The sequence below is a fragment of the Pinus tabuliformis genome, chromosome 5_1 (assembly GCF_031772625.1).
Source record: "Pinus tabuliformis cultivar Carrire ecotype Pingquan chromosome 5_1, CPIR1, whole genome shotgun sequence".
In the NCBI taxonomy this organism is placed as follows: Eukaryota; Viridiplantae; Streptophyta; class Pinopsida; order Pinales; family Pinaceae; genus Pinus; species Pinus tabuliformis.
The window spans coordinates 852,312,864-852,329,683 of record NC_142305.1 but is presented as its reverse complement, the minus strand read 5'-3'; positions in this window follow the sequence as shown (position 1 = coordinate 852,329,683).

Sequence of the window (16,820 nt, the reverse complement as noted above, 5' to 3'; positions counted from 1 at the left end):
CAACACCTTTGCCTATTGTATCTTCACGAGCCATTGGGTTAGGACAACTATCTACGTCATTCCATGCACACTGTCATACTGCAGTTGAATCTCCTGCACCTCTGTTTCCAGGCGCTGTATGTTGGGGTCCTCCTGTAATGAAGTGAGGACCGCGAAGGATTCTTCCAACATAGCGGTGCAATTTTCTATTGCATGACTTATTTCCTCCAACCCTCTTTGAATAGCACCAGCATGCTATTCCCTAGCTTCCAAGGGCAAAGAGGACTGTGCCTTTAATCGCATCTCGGAAATCTAAAGGTTGAGGTCCAGCTATACCCTCGTTGCTTCCTCCTTTGCCTCGCGAAATCCACTGGCTAATTTGTGGATTTGCACTCCAACTGTTAGTTTTGTCATGATTTATAGCTCTAGAACATGGCAACATGCTTCCTCGACCATTTGCTCCAACTGCAGATTCTATGCAAGTACTTCATCACGTTGTAGACTAAGCTGCTCAATATTGATTCTATGTTCACTGAGAATCTGTACTACGTGTCCTTCCCTAGCATGGAGTTCTGTTGTCGCTCCGTTCTGTAGCTAATATAATGTATCCTGTAGAAGGGCAGCCAAGTTTAGGCCAAGTCCCTTGATCCTACCCACCACGGCTCTGTCCTCCTCGCTTTTCGTTTTTAGCACTCCTTCCGATAGCACTATGGTGTTGGCCATTCTTGCGCGTAGCAGCTACTGTTCCTTCTTGTGGGGCTCGCACCTGAAGCTCCTGCAGCTATGCCCTTAGGGCCCCCAACACATTTTGTTGCTCTGTCATCGCTTCTTGGAGTGCTTCCTAGGTGACCTCGCGAACTGTGTCACCAATTTTATAGAGGTCACCATCTATCAATGTAATTGGCTTGATGTCTAGTTTGGAAGCATTGGCCTTCTTTCATGGACCAGATCGCTCCGTGACGTTCGGCCTTTTCAGTTGGGTGGACGTTGTGCTCGGTTCCAAGCCTTCTTCTATATCTGGTCCCTATCCTATGGACACGTTCTGGCCCACTTCCTGCTACGTCGTGGTGGCCCTTGTTGCCTGTGATGCTGTTACTCTTTGGGTGGCCTTTGCCTATTCAGCGACTGCCTGTGCTACTTTGTGGGCGGCCCTTACCTGCACAGTCGCTTGTTCATTGCGCCTCTGCTAGGCCAACTTCGCAACACGCAACTTGGTTGCCTCCTTCTGCTTCTGTGCTGCCTTTGTTGCTTTGTGGGCGGCCCTTACCTGCACAGTCGCTTGTTCATTGTGCCTCTGGCCAACTTCGCGACACGCAACTTGGTTGCCTCCTTCTGCTTCTATGCTACTGTTCTATCCCTTTCTACCAGATCTAGGGCACACCACTCAGGAGGCCATGATTCGAGCACAAAGAATATGGCATCATCAACTGCGATGAAAGGTCCATTTTTGTGCTGGATCTTTATGCGCCTTGACATACACATTGTGCATATCCGCCTTGAAGTTTGCAAAGCTCCGCAAACTATTGTACACTGTGGGGGATAGGTCTGGCCTCCTGCTAATCCACATCCACAAGCTCACGTCCATGAGCACCCATAATATTTTAGTCTCGTGGATCCGCTTGGCCTCCTTCGTAGCCCAGAGCGACGCATATTTTTCCACCTCTAGCAAGTCTTGTTCAATATGAGGGAACTGACTATCCTCAAGCAGTTCCCATGTCACCAATAAAATGGAAAAGAGCAACCATGCGTAGTGGAATCTCTTGCCCTGCTCTTGAACTTCCTTGTAGTCGGTTAGGAATTCTTCACAGAGGAATTTGGCCCATTAAATTGTACCCCCTCCATGCCTTGTTCTGCCAATGCAACGACCGGTGCTGGTACCTCGTCTCCTAGGCATTTTCTCATCACCTTCCCGGCTAGCAGTTGGGTGGTGATGCACACCCCCTTGTCTTTAGTGCTACTGATTGCATAGCCTCTCTTCTTTTTTTTATAATTTATACTTCTTCTTCATGGCCTTTGCGAGCGCCAAATCTCCGCTTTTGCCAACTATCTCCACGGGGTCATGTTCCTTACAGGGAAGCCGAGAAATCCTATGGATAAGCTTCGCCGACATGGGAATAGGCTCCTCCAGCCATAAGTACCCATCATGCACCAGACAAGGCAGTTGTCTGATGACAAATATCGTGATCAGTGCATGGTGAAAGTGCGAAATCCATAGTAGGTGGAGTAGCCCGGCCTTCCCCACACCGCACAGCCATTTCTATGGCTCTAACATTGTAACTGATCCCTACTTGCTCTGTTTCATGAGGTTCTTAGCCTCTAAATGTTGGAACTTTGTGTTGTCCATGAGGTCCCAGTCTTCAAATTTCATCATGGGCATGTGGCCCAGGACCGAGCCTTCAAACAGAATTCCATCTAGGAGGAGCGAGGTTTGGAATGCACTCTTAGCGACATCCAAATCCTTCGGTACTTTAGCATTCCCTTTCAGCAGAGGAACATATTCGGGTAGTTTTGCTGCAGCGCGCACTGGCTAGATTTCTTCCTCCATTTATTCATCTGCCTCTATCTCATCTACAACAGTCTAGAGGTCCTCCTCCTCATCATCTATCTCAAGGTTGATAGCCTTGCCCTTTTCTTCCATGGAAATTTTACCAAACTGTGGATTTCGTGAGGACATGCAGACTAGTCCCGTTGCTTGTTTATCCTTCTTGGGCCTCGGCATCCGAGGTGATTTCAGAATTTCCGACGCCTCCCCCACCTGTATCGTAGGGATCTGCACAGCTTCTTCGAAGAAGCTCTCTACAAAACTGACACCTCTCCTAGTAGTTTTCATCTCGTTTGAACTGTCTGTGGTGGTTTACGAACTTGGGGTCTCAAATATTGCTTGGTGCTCAACACTCTGTGCTCTTCATAATAACTTAAATCTCAAATGAACCAGTGTTGTCTCGTGGCTAACCTTGGGAGTTTTATAGTGTCTTTTGAATTTTAATTTGACCGTTCCCCGCATTTATGAGTCATTAATGCATTCTTGGCAGTAGATCGTCCCAAATCTAGCCCTTAATTTGTGTCTTAATTTCCCGTGACCCACTCCCTTTGGCCTTAAATTAGAGATCTCATCATGAAAAATGATGCCAATGGTTACCTCAATTTATCTAGGCAGCAGTGCATCCCCCACTGTTCGGGCGCGAACCTTGTACCATGCTGATTCTGCATGTACCTCCTTCACCGCACAGTTCCCAAACAGACTCGTTCAGAGTCCCGCAGTCTCTCTCAACTGTTTGGAGCACTGAGACTATGCTCCCTACGACTAGTCAGGTGGTCACACCATCTGTGCGAGACTCCAATTCACCTTCCAGTATAGTCCATGGAAACTCCTCAATTACCCTCACGACAGCCGGCACAATGCATTCTACCTCATTTGGTGCTCTCCCCTTGTTACTGCATTTGGTAAGGTGGGGTCTCAACCATGGTAGTCGATTCATAAATCCTCGGCGAAAATCGTCTAACGCAGTAGTATGATCATCCGTATCTTTCCTTGTCATCCTTGGTTTATCATTGAGACATGCTTACTTGACCTCGTCTTCTAGTATTTTGATCTCAGCATCCATCAACATGCTTTTCTTCCTCAATCGTACCCGATCTTCTTCGAGTTCATGAAGTCTAAGGTTCCCTCATTGACTGGCTTCTCGAATCCTTATATGGTTGCCCTAGCGTAGCTGTGTGATTCCTTCATCTTGGTCTTCGCGCGATGTCATAATTGTGAGGGCTATTACGTGTGGATTCCTTTTGGTATTACCTTCAGAAATTTCAGTCTCTACTCTATTTCGCACCTTTGGAATTATCTCCGCAGTCAGGTTTTTGCACATGGTCCTATACGCCCATCAAACCGCTGGCACGCACAAGTCCCAATCAATTTGTCTTATTTGGTGAACCTTGTTCAATACTCCAGACACCCTATCGAATGCCTCATCATGGAGAATTGGTAACACACATAGCCCTTCCTGCTGCTGTGGTTTGTTCTGATTCTCTAGGGTGGGTGTTGTGTGTGCTTGTGGGGACTGTACAACATATGTCTGTACCCATTGGAAAAGGTGAGCACACAAGTTGTTCCACCCCATCTGATTGGATTTCATTCGAAGCTGGGTTTTTCCAAAACATAGGCACATCATCCTTCTGCATCCATGCCCGTCTTCAAAATTTCCCTCATGCATACCCCACCATCGTGCGGGTGTTGTGTGCAGTGCCCACTTCAATGCATCGAACCGCTACTTCTCTGGTACTGCACTTTCGAATTTGCTTAGAAATTCATCCACCGCTGACAATCCATCACAAGTTGGTAGCTCCCTTGCCTCTATTGTTACGCAACACAATGACCTGATCATCATGTTGAAGTTCAGTGTTGTTACTTCGTGCAGTTGATTCTGCCATCGCTTTATCTCTTCGTCTGAATCCAAAGTGCAGGATCTTTCGCACTCCCATGAAATCCTTGCATCTGCAGTTGGATTCACCCAATCTTCTCCTTGTGCAATTATCTTGTAGATACAGTCGAGATCGTCATCACTCTCATCATCGCACACTGGCTCAGTGTATCACGCTCCTTCGGTTGGGTCTAGTAGTACTAATACGCATAGTGACTTTTTCTCAAAGGTCATTTTGCGCTTCTTCAAATTTATGAATCCGTTCATATCAGTAGCCCAGTCTATTCGTAGTAGCGTGGGATAGGGATTATTGTCATCGACAATCTCTATTAGCTCAAAATCTGCCTGCGTGCTCGCGCGTTCAAAATTGACTGTCACCCCTTGCAATCTCGCCATGGGAAAAATATTTTATTGGTTCACCATTCATAACTCAATAGGGGACAACTGTAACACGAGTCTACCCATGCGTTCGCATGTTTGCTTTGATAATACATTTGCGTCCAAATCAGATCCAAGATTACGTCATCTATTTCATACTCACCTATCTGTGTTGTCAACCTCATTTCCCTTCCTATGTGTAATGCACAATTTCTAAGTTTCCGAACCATGCACGGTTCTCCTGACCCCATACACCTAGTGATAAGTTCTTATAGCCCTTTAACTGCCTTGTTGTTGCACAACAATTTCATGCATGTCTCGAGAAAGGTAGTGAGCATTGAAGGATCCATCCATGGTTGTAGTTGATCATTACTACCTAAAGTGGAGGGCTCTGTGAAGCTCTTCTTAGCTTCCATGAATGTCTCCTTCGCGTGTTCTAAGTCAAACTCGGGCTCCTTTGTAGGAGTTTTGTGAACCCACGTGCTGTCTTCTCGCTTCTTCCCTTTATCATCTCCCATGGCCATACCACTCCTAAGCATCATGTTTACATTTGGGTCATCTTCGTGCTATTCAGACCTCATCATTTGTAGATTCTGGGTCGGAGGGGGCTGGAGTACCCCCTTTTCGTGAATCTTTGTTGTCATTGAAGGGCAATCTTTTGCCTCATGATCAAACTGATTACAGTACCAACATGATATCCTAGTCGGATTTGTACAATTGCGTGCATAATGCCCTGGCCCTCCACAATTGTAACAAATTATCTGTCCGTGACCCCTTCCTAGTCCCATTCCACATCAACCGCGACCATGCCCCTGAAACCCAGCGCACACCATCCCTAGATTTGGGTCGAAGGTTCGTGTTTCAGTCTACACCGTGTAGGTAGGAGTATGATCCATCAATAGTTCATAGCTTCGGTAGGTTCATTTTTCATGACCTAGCGACCTGCAGAAATTACAAAACAATTGCTCGGACGTCGGCATATACTTCTGCAATAGATGACAATTCTCGATTGTATGTTTTCCTCCTATCTAGAAGATCACACACCATAATGTAGATGCCGCGCTCGACCTCGTCTGTGCCTCCAGTCTTAATGGCATTGACCCTCCCCCTGTCAAGTAGTTCGCGAACACTAGACAGTGGTCCTTGTTGTGCCCTTGGCCTTTGCATTTTATGCACCATACTTCCTTGCGCATGTCTGGCCGAGTTGTCCTGTCCTATTTCAAACTTTGCATCTCTAGACATAGGTTTTACAGTTACGTGTGGATTTGTTGGACTCCCAACCCAAGGTCTTGTATAGGGGTCTCATGCAATCTCATTGCCATTTCTAATGCTTCGGCCTAGGTGGAAAGCTTTTGTTGTGACATCACCGTCCTTAAGTGTGGCATGAGTGAGGCCAGAAACCATGCGCGGAGCTGTGCATCTATTAACGCCATATTAGCTTCACGGATCGTACCTTTCAGCATTTGATCCAGATCCTAGGGGGTCTCACCTGGGAGCATCACAATCTCCTTAAACCTAATGATTTATTGTATCTCTGATTTTGGCCTTCTAAATTCCTTGTTCGGCGCGGTCTGGATTTCTACAATTCCTGCGTTTGGGTGGTCATTAGAATGCTTGATATACCATGTTAATGAACAATTCTGCAGTGCACTCACCAGCATAGCCTTTTTAATATTATCATCCACGACACCCTATGCTTCCCATACTACTCTTACCATGAACCAAAATTGGTCCGAACCTTCATTTCATATTCCTCTGAACACCAACAGTTTGATCACACTCACCATACTGAACTGTAGTGGTGGTCGAGCTGGAGTGGGTGGGGATGGAGGTGAGGGGGATGAAACTAGTGGTTGTGTAACTGGGGGTGGTAAACGTGGAATTCTCTGTCTTATTAAACTGACTGTGCTTCTTGGAGAAACTTTCATGAGCTTCTCCTCGCTTTCCTGCGAGGGTGAAATTAATGGATTATTTTCCAACTCCTCATCACTTCCGCTTCTATAGATCTTTCACATAGTCCCAAACATTAATTTATTCACATAACCTCCTTTTCACAGAATAGCATTTTAATCCAAGGATTCAACAATTTAATATACTTTCGTCATGGTCCCTTGAGAAAATGTCGCTCTGCCTCACTGTAGCTAATGGTCGTGTCTACCATGAACTTAGTTATAAATCCTCCTACTATTCAGTCGAGCCAGTGGTCCATAGCTCATGCTATCTTCTCTTCTGAGGTTTCTAGTCTGTGCACTAGTTCCAGAGTGCACACTATTGGTTTGTCGAGCCCACACCTTCCCTAGTTGTTTGCTAACTTTGTGATCTACTCATACAGCTCAAACAGAAAATATGCAAAGAAAATTTTGTGGATTTCAGTGTACAAGTAGCGATCTAACCACTGATCCTCAGATACTTGCGGATTTCTGTTTTCCTGTGCCACAAACTCGTGAATCTTCTTGTCCAACCACTCTTCAATTTCTTTCTTTGTAGGATTCCAGTGGCACGACATCAACATCCTTTATGGAGATCGCGGTCGTGGTAATGGAACCATTTGTTGGCTTGTATGGGCCTCAACTAGGTTCAAAGGTGATTTAGCCAAGAAAATCCTGGTACTATTGGCCCTTTCGGTGAGAGTCTGTGGAGTGCGGACTAAGGTCTCACCCGAAGTAGTATGGGAGGGTGCTAGAACCAGGTTTTCACGCCCTAGGGATGTCTGATGGGCTTCTGGAGGTTTGCGATCTAACTTGTTTCTACGCGCACTTGCAACCCCTTCGCAACCTGCGGTGCAGATTCTACGTAGCCGTACTCAAAGCGCGACATGTATAATACCCAAGTCCCTTGCTAATTACCTAATTACTTAACTTTTGTGTGATGGTTATCACAACATATTCAACAATCATATCAGTGTGCATAATATATAAACGAATACAAACAAAAAGAAGATAATGCACAACAATTACACAAAATAGGAATCAACTTCTCTTTTACTAATCTTCAACCTTGCTTACAAACTTGACACCGCCCTCTGCACTCAGCTGTAGGGGTCCGTGCACTCAGCTACAGAGCCTCTTTCTACTACTACAACCCAAGACACTTAGAGTTCTACTCTAAGCTTCAACCATTCCTGCACTAATCACTCTATCATCTACTGTCTTTACAACTTAGAGCCTCGCTCTATCTATACAATCCCATGGTCCGCGAACCATGGGTAGGCCGACATGACTTTACATTACATTACATTACAGTACATTAGGGTGAACAACCCTATGACTTAACCTCTACTTCGTGCTCCGCGCCCGCAATTCATAGAGTCTTACAAAACCTTTGACCAAAACTTGGGCTTTGAGCCCCAAAACCTGCTGTGGGGGAGTTTCATGCCCAACACTTTCAACTCTACTTTTAATGAACCATTTCTAATGTATATAATCCATCCATAACCGTTTCAACATTTTCAGCCCATCTCTTTATGCAATAGAATATACAAGATTATCTGTAGCATCAATGTTACTCACCTTAAACCCTCCTTATCTAAGAGAATCTAGACAAAACATGATCATGATTCAAACTTTCAACTCTACTTTTCTTGCAACCATTTCTAGGATAAATATCCATGCTATTTTGATCATTTTCAAACCATCTCTTAATGAAATATCATACAAGATTATATATAGTATTAAATTCATTAAGAGCATCGAAATGACACACATGATGTTTGTAGATGACCTCCTATTTAGAAATGGATACATTTCTCAAGCCAAAAAAAATTCCAAAACCAACTATATTTTCTATTTGGCAATAACGATGGAGATAAATAAACCAAAATCCTTTATTTTTTTCAACTTCATTCCATGATGTCATATTTTCCGATGATACACAAGCTTCCCTTCTATTTGCAAGGTTTCAAGGATACTATTTCATACCTAGGATTCCATATAAAATCTAACAACTACAAAATTCAAGGTTGGACTTGGATCCTTAACTAAGTCAACTATATAATCTCCCACTAAGCCCATAGATGGATTTGTAGAGATTCCCACATAGTATTAATAAAAAGTATGCTATATGTTTCCCTATTCTATGGACTCTCCTAGCATCCCCTCCAAAGCATATCCTCACAAAGCTCAAATATATATATTTCTCTTACCTTTATATGAGAAACAAAGGAGGGATGCCCTTAGTTATTTAAGAATCCATACATCAACCAATAGATCTAGGAGGTTGGGGAATTAAACATATAGGAACATTTGTTACAACACTGGCCACTCAGGAGATTTAAATACTAATTAATATCAAGGGTTTGTGGCAAGAGGTACTCCTCAACAATAAATTGTCCCTCAAAGTTTGGCGGAGTAGTTCAAGGATCCAAACAAGTCTTACCAAGGAGGCTCTAACTTCTAAAAGGATAATGCAAAAGCAGATCATCTCATTATAGACACCTTTGCGAGAGCACATATGAGATGAAACAAATGTAAAAAATACCTTAGATAAATGGGCAAGCCATGATATCAAAACATGACGAGATCTAATAAAATAGTCTGTTTGACCTATTCCAGAGACATAGTAGTTGAATTTCAGGAATATAACCATAACCACACTAGGGTCCATGCAAATTTGGACATAATGGTTTTGTTTTTATATTTAAAATTAAAAAAAAAAAAAAAACAACAAACCAAAACAAATCTCAATATTTTTGTTTCAAATTTTATAAGAAAACTCACCTCGCTAATTAATTTTCCAATCAACCCTACCACTACTTGAGATTTGACGAAATATGAAAATTTAAATAATTACTAAATATGATGACTAAGATAATTGCATTGGCTTACTTTTAGAAAACAAAAGGGAAACAATTACCCTTCATCTCCAATAAAACATTATGAAAATCATACGAGTGAGTAATTTTTCACTTTGGAAAATAAGTTCTACGAAAGGCCATATCAAAAAGAACCTTACTAGACACATAAATCTAATTGTAATAGAAATAAATCCGTTGAACTTTGATTTTCAACTTCAAACATGCAACAAGGAAAGTTTAATCTAAGACGTAGATTCTTTCATGTCATATTTAAAAATTCACTAAGATACATTGCACATAACTCACACCAATCCAAATAGTCTTCAAATAGGTGATTGGTATTTGATCCTAAGTTAATGCAATACTTGGTCAAATGACTTGATGAGGGAAGATGGAATGAATTCAAGGAGTGCAAGGAATGATAATGAACTACATTGCTATATTCAGACCAACACTTCATGGTGAGACCTAATTGCAACTTGAAAAAAAAATCATACCATGCATAGATCATGATGCTTGACATTACATTCATAAGAAAAGTATTGAGGAAAATATCAAGTGAAAACCAATGATGCTGATGAACTATCTTCCTATATGAAATCCAACACTTTATAGTGTGACCAAATTACAACGTAACGAAATTATCATACACAGCAGGTTATAGATCTCTTTCTTATAGCTAAGTTCAGTCCAATTAAGAGATAGTGGGTGAAATAACATAGGGGTTGTACAAGTAAATGTGCTTGATTTGGAGGGATATTCATTTATTAACTCAAATATTTTATAGTCGTCTTCTCAAGTCAACATTATGAAGCTCGCTATCTTAAGTCGCATCAGTGACGAGGTTATTTATTTATTTTTAATCCTATATAATACATATAGTCGGAAACAAATCAAATCTAGCGACAGAATTAACCTGCAAGCAAAGCCACAAACTGTGCTAAATCTTCAAAGCTAAACCTGAGTTAAACGAAGTAGAGCATGGAGGAAAATATCAGGAAATAGCCCATTTTTTCAGAGCTCACAAACACCAAATCCAAAATTTGAAAGTTGTGTGCTTCTAGATTGCTTTAAGGACATTGTTTATCCTCCTTTCTTGGATCCAGTTTTATTGCCATCTTTGGGTGGAGCAACAGTAAGTTGTTGGCATCGATTCATTTGATGGTAGAGTGTTCTCTTCTTCCTGTAATGTTTTAACTTTTGACCAATGTTGGACCAGCAACCTTTGACTGATATTGGTTTATCAGAGGGGGTTAATCCCAAACTCCCTTGGATTGGAGTGCTTTGTTGCGTAGCAACTCATATTCTTTGTTCGGAAAAATGTGAAGGTAAAGGAGGAAAAGTCCTTTCCCTTAAATCTCTCTCCTCCAAGTTGTCATGCTTAAGGTACCAGATTGAGGAAATATGTATGGTATTTAGTTTACTTTTCTATTTATTCATTGAAGGATTGGGTTTAGGACAACTGGATAGGTATGTTGTGTTACTCGTTCTTCTTTTGGCCCAACGGGCGTTGATGTTTTGAAAAATCCTCAGAAATTTTTCTCAGATTTGAATAATGTACCTTCATACAATTTTAATAGAATCATCTACAAGATTGTTTTGAATCCAAGCGTTTGCAGAAAGAAAAAGGATGCGGTCCCAAACAACAAAAGTAATAAAATATGTTCTAGGAAAAAATCTTATGTAACCACTATGTTGTGCAGTTTTTTCTCAATGAATATTAAAATCCATGACATTTTTATGTGGATAAATAAAGTACTTACCAATAAATTTATTGCACTACTTTTTTTATGGTGTTCAAACTCAGGTCTCTTTTCATGAGAAACATATATGAGTTGAGGTAGTTCATTGCCATCGGTGTCAAGCCTACGAGTATGACCTAAAACAGCTATGACGGGGAGACACAAAGAAACCTTGTATTTAGCAGGGATAATTGTGAACAAAGTTGCAAACTAATCTCAATATTGGTTTCTTTTTCAATAATCTTTCAACAAAATAGTAGTCATAAATACTGTGCAAAGAAATGGAAATCATGTCAACATATAAATACTTATCCAAGAAAATGAAGTACCTACATCATCTCAAGATGGTCTCGGGTATTATTTCAACGCCAAGGTGTTCCATCTTGCATAATCCAGCACTCTTCAGGAATCCTCTGAGATTTAGAAATAAGAGCATTGATACAGACCTTAGACACTTCATAATCTCTCTGGAAGTGATAGAAAAAATTCAATTGGGATGCCTATAAAAAATAAAAAACCAAAATACAAGGAATTAACAAAAGCATAAGAAACAGGTAGCGAATTCTTTCACATCTACCTGCGGTCATTGCTCTGCATTCTTTTACAAAAGAAGGTTGCACTTTATCCTTCGAATAGTCTATCTTTTGAGAAAAATACCACTCTGGAGCCCTAGGCTATTGGAGCTATTTTCTTAGGAGCTGAGGGTTTTGAATAGTCTCTAGTTTGTGTGACAAAGGGATTTCCACCTTGATTATGTGCCCAGTGTATATGAGTACATTTCAAATAATACACCAGCCTTAAAAGGATTCTTGTGTTGTTTGGGAAAACATAGCCTCTAGTTGACCACATTGAGCAACTACTCTTGCAACACATTACAGTGCCACAATTAATACCGAGTACCCACTTTTAGTGTGTCGTTGGATTTAGTTCAGTATTCCATATTGTGGCAATTTGTGGAAAAATTCACATGGAAATCATGCTTTGTGTCTTAGAATATTTATGCTTTTGTATTTGACGGCCATTAGTATCCCTGTGTAGGATCAGGGTTACAATTTGTTAACGTTCTTTTGGGTATATCCCCATGATCGAGAAGCAAAGATGCAAAAGGATTATACTGGTCAGATTTGTGTGAATTTGCACGACTTTCTCATTCCATTTCAAGTAGCTTGGGAAAAATATTTTGGCATATAAAAGTCTCAGACATGGAAAATACCTGAGAATTGGATCATGTTCTCATAAAAATATAAATCAATGCCATGTATGAATATTGCGAAGGAAGTCATTTATGATCATATATTCATTTTAATGTCGAGTGGAACAAGAAAAACTAGACTATCAAAGATTTGCAACTTACAAGATTACATAGATTTTGAGAAGTTCCATTACTCCTTTCACTTGGACCTTCATTCCCACTCTCACCACTACACATTTCAATTTCTGACTAATTAATCACAATCTGAGAAAAGTAGTATACTAACGATCTGCAATTCTAAAATTATAGTCACATAAAAATCATTGGTTCTAGGCTTTGGGGTACAGAATTTACATTCTTTCTACATCTACCTTATAGATGAATCACCTCCTGTTTCTTTGTCCGCCCCGTTAATATTGCCAGTATATATATTAAGAATGCCTAAGCTTCCTTTAGACCTCTTCAAAAGAGTTTCGTCTTTTGGTTTAGATGGCTTTCCTTCTGCATATGCACCAGAAGCTGTGCCTACAGGTGTAGCTACAGTTGTACCTACCGATGATGCCATCACATAAGGAGAAAATGGATGTGCACCTTGCTCAAATATTTCATTATACATTACCATGGTACTTATGTCTATACAATATGTAGGACAAATACTAAACATACTAATGGCATGGACAGATGAGCGTACGTGCTGCCATGATGATACATTGTCGCATATGGGTGAGGAAGAGTTCCATATGGAAGCATTAGAGGTTGTCAAGGATAAACAACCTTCACAATCAGACTGTGTTATAGTGTTATAAAATATTAAACTTACAACAGCAACTTAAGTAAGCATTCCATCATCGATGTTTAGAATATATGTGCCCCCGCCCACATATATGGATGAGGCTGTAGACTAGACACAACACTTAAATGAAAGTATGTACGAGGAGGTGGTGGTGTGGTTCTGGAGTTATAGTAAGTCTGAACATAAAAAACGGGTAACACGCCACCTTACAAATGCCATCTCTATGATCAACATAAAGCATAATAGACCCACAAATTTTAAAATATATTTTTTTTCTTTCCATATAAAGCAATGATTGATTACTTTTATAGCTTGGGGTGTTGTAGACCAGTCAGGATAAAGCATGGAAGTGTTTTTTTGGAGGTTGTTCCTGCAATATGTCAAACAAAATAAATCAATAGACCATGAGGAATTAAAAATTGTATTCTTGAAAGTGATAGTTACATAAGAGAAGCAAATTGAAATAACACATAAACTGTGGTGTGGATGTCCTAGTTTTTTTCGTTGGTGTCCCCATCTCTCCTATACCCACAGGTAAAATGAGCCTGGGTTCCTAAAATTGATCTTTTTCTCCTACAACAAGATCCCCCAAAAGATATTTACATTAAAATAGAGTCAAATATGACAAATTCCTTGTTGGCAACAAATGCAAACATTTAACCACCACCATCTTTGCAAGTTCTCACTTCATCTTAATGTCGATTGACATGACGATTCAATGAATATGTCAGTTTATGAATATCAAAGTTTTTAAACAATGGCACCCATTTGCTTTCGAATTATGTGGTTTCAGAAATGGCTTCAAATGATAGAATTGTAGCTCTGTTGTGAGACACATAACATGAAAATTTATTTAGCGGAAATTCCATAGAAAGAATTGACAAAACAATAGTTGCCATGACAAGACGAGGTGCCTTCATAGGATCAACTATGCTGACAAAGATATCAACAACAACCAACTCAGATGAATCTCCTTCTTTATCATATTTGTCACAAAATATGGGTATTGTAAGCAATTGAGTACAGGTTTCTCATATACTAGACCATATCTTTAGGAAATTAAAAAACATATGGAACTATGTGAGTCGAAGTATTTCTCTAGGAAATAGTCTCACCTCAAACAAAACCTGTCAAGATAAGTTTGCCTAATGATGGGAAACCATTTAGGAAAGAGATCAAGAATCTAGGATAAAGTTCTTTTGGTAAGGATATTTTTCATATTGTAGGAAAGAAGTTCTCTTTGTAAGGATGTACTACAATATGTAATATACCATGTATTAAAGGGTATTTTGTGCATTGAAACAAATGTTGCAGTTTTGTCACTTCAATCATTTTAGCTTTTCTGCAATTATGCTAAAAACCTTAGACCTAATGAGACTAAAACCTAAAATTAAATAAAAATACATAATTAATATCCACCAAAAGGAATACTCAGTTACAAAGCCTTAATATGTGTTCAATGATAGAACCCTCCAAATAAACAAATACAGTGAAGTATGTTTTTTAACATGATTGAGTTTTGAAAATTACGATATATTGAAGGGTTTTCCTGTTAAAAATCCTTCTTAAATGGATTGTAATCCATCTCGAAATGATTCAACGCTGGAATGGGATCGATCATATTCTTATCAAAACCAACAACGTTATCCTCGGAATCATACTAAAGCATACCTGCATCCACGGCCTTGGCAGTGGTGTAAACCTCCATAACCAGCCTGCAAGGATTCGACCACTAGGGTCAACAATGCATCTTTGCGGGGCTTGCAAAAGCTCTCCACAGGATCATTTTTGTCATCCACAATTTTTTCCATCTTAGATTTTCAGAATTCAAATGAGGATATGAATCTCGAGTCAAGCTGCCCCTGCTACTCATTTCAACTGCGTGAAAAAAAGACTATCGATCAAACAAACAAACATTTGATATCCTTCGTGGCCATTTACAATCTCTCATGTAAAAACTGTTAGCTCCATTAAGTTTTGCACAAATTGTTGCCTACAATTATGGAGTTGCAGTCTTTCCTTAACTTATGGAAACCAACTGCAGTAGTTTCCTTAAGTTAAGAAAAAGAAACTGCAATTACTAAATTTATTATTAGGAGCTACTATAGTGGTCCATCACTTTGATTCAATTTCTCTGCCTTGATTTGTGGGACATCTAACACATAGCTTTTAGAAGCTTGATGGAAGCTTAGCTATATGTTCATCTGTTTGGTCCCCAAGCTCATATCTCAATCCCCTTCAGTTTTACACCATCTAGCTGAGATAGCAGAGCTTGGAAGTGCCTTCAGAATTCTTGTGTCCTTTTATTTTTGCTTGGATTGAAGCTGGAGTGCTGAAGAAGAAGCTTGTGGACTGTGGCCTCCATCAGAACATCACCAATGGCTGGAGGTAACTCGTATCCCTGGGCATTAAGATTTAATGATTCTTTGAGTTTATTCCGCATGAAGAATCGTTGTTGAAACTGTAGAATTTCTAACATTGCTCTCATACCAAATGTTAGAAATTCTATAGTTTCAACAACGATTCTTCATGCGGAATAAACTCAAAGAACCATTAAATCTTAATGCCCAGGGATACGAGTTACCTCCAGCCATTGGTGATGTTCTGATGGAGGCCACAGTCCACAATCTTCTTCTTCAGCACTCCAGCTTCAATCCAAGCAAAAAGAAAAGGACACAAGAATTCTGAAGCCACTTCCAAGCTCTGCTATCTCAGCTAGATGGTGTAAAACTGAAGGGGATTGAGATATGAGCTTGGGGACCAAACAGATGAACATATAGCTAAGCTTCCATCAAGCTTCTAAAAGCTATGTGTTAGATGTCCCACAAATCAAGGCAGAGAACTCGAATCAAAGTGATGGACCACTATAGTAGCTCCTAATAATAAATTTAGTAATTGCAGTTGCCTTTTCTTAACTTAAGGAAACTACTGCAGTTGCTTTCCATAAGTTAAGGAAAGACTGCAACTCCATAATTGTAGGCAGCAATTTGTGCAAAACTTAATGGAGCTAACATTCTCCCACTTGGTCCATACTTCCAAACTTAATGTCTCAAAAACCATTGATAATCTTTATTAAGTAATAGATACATGAATCATGGCGATAAGTCCTCTAATGACGAGTATTATCTTCCATGTATTACTATGTATTTATTCTTATTATAATTTATGTGGCAACAATTTCTTAATGAATAAACCTTATGTTTATTCTTGGTCCTTCTTAAATGAATTTTCTCAAATCAACTTAAGGTTTACATAAATATGAGAAAAAACATCACAATAATTAAGAATTTCATCAAAATAACATTGTCCATACAATGAAAAACTTCATAATGGAACCAAGTCCCATATTCAATACATGATCCTTGAATTTAAACGGTGGCATGCCCTTAGTCAAAGGATCAACGATCATTAACTCAGTGCTGACGTGCTCAATGACCACTTTCTTTTCTTTAGCACGTTCCCTTATAGCTAAATACTTAATGTCTATGTGTTTATTTCGACTCCCACTTTTTTAGCCATAAAAACAACA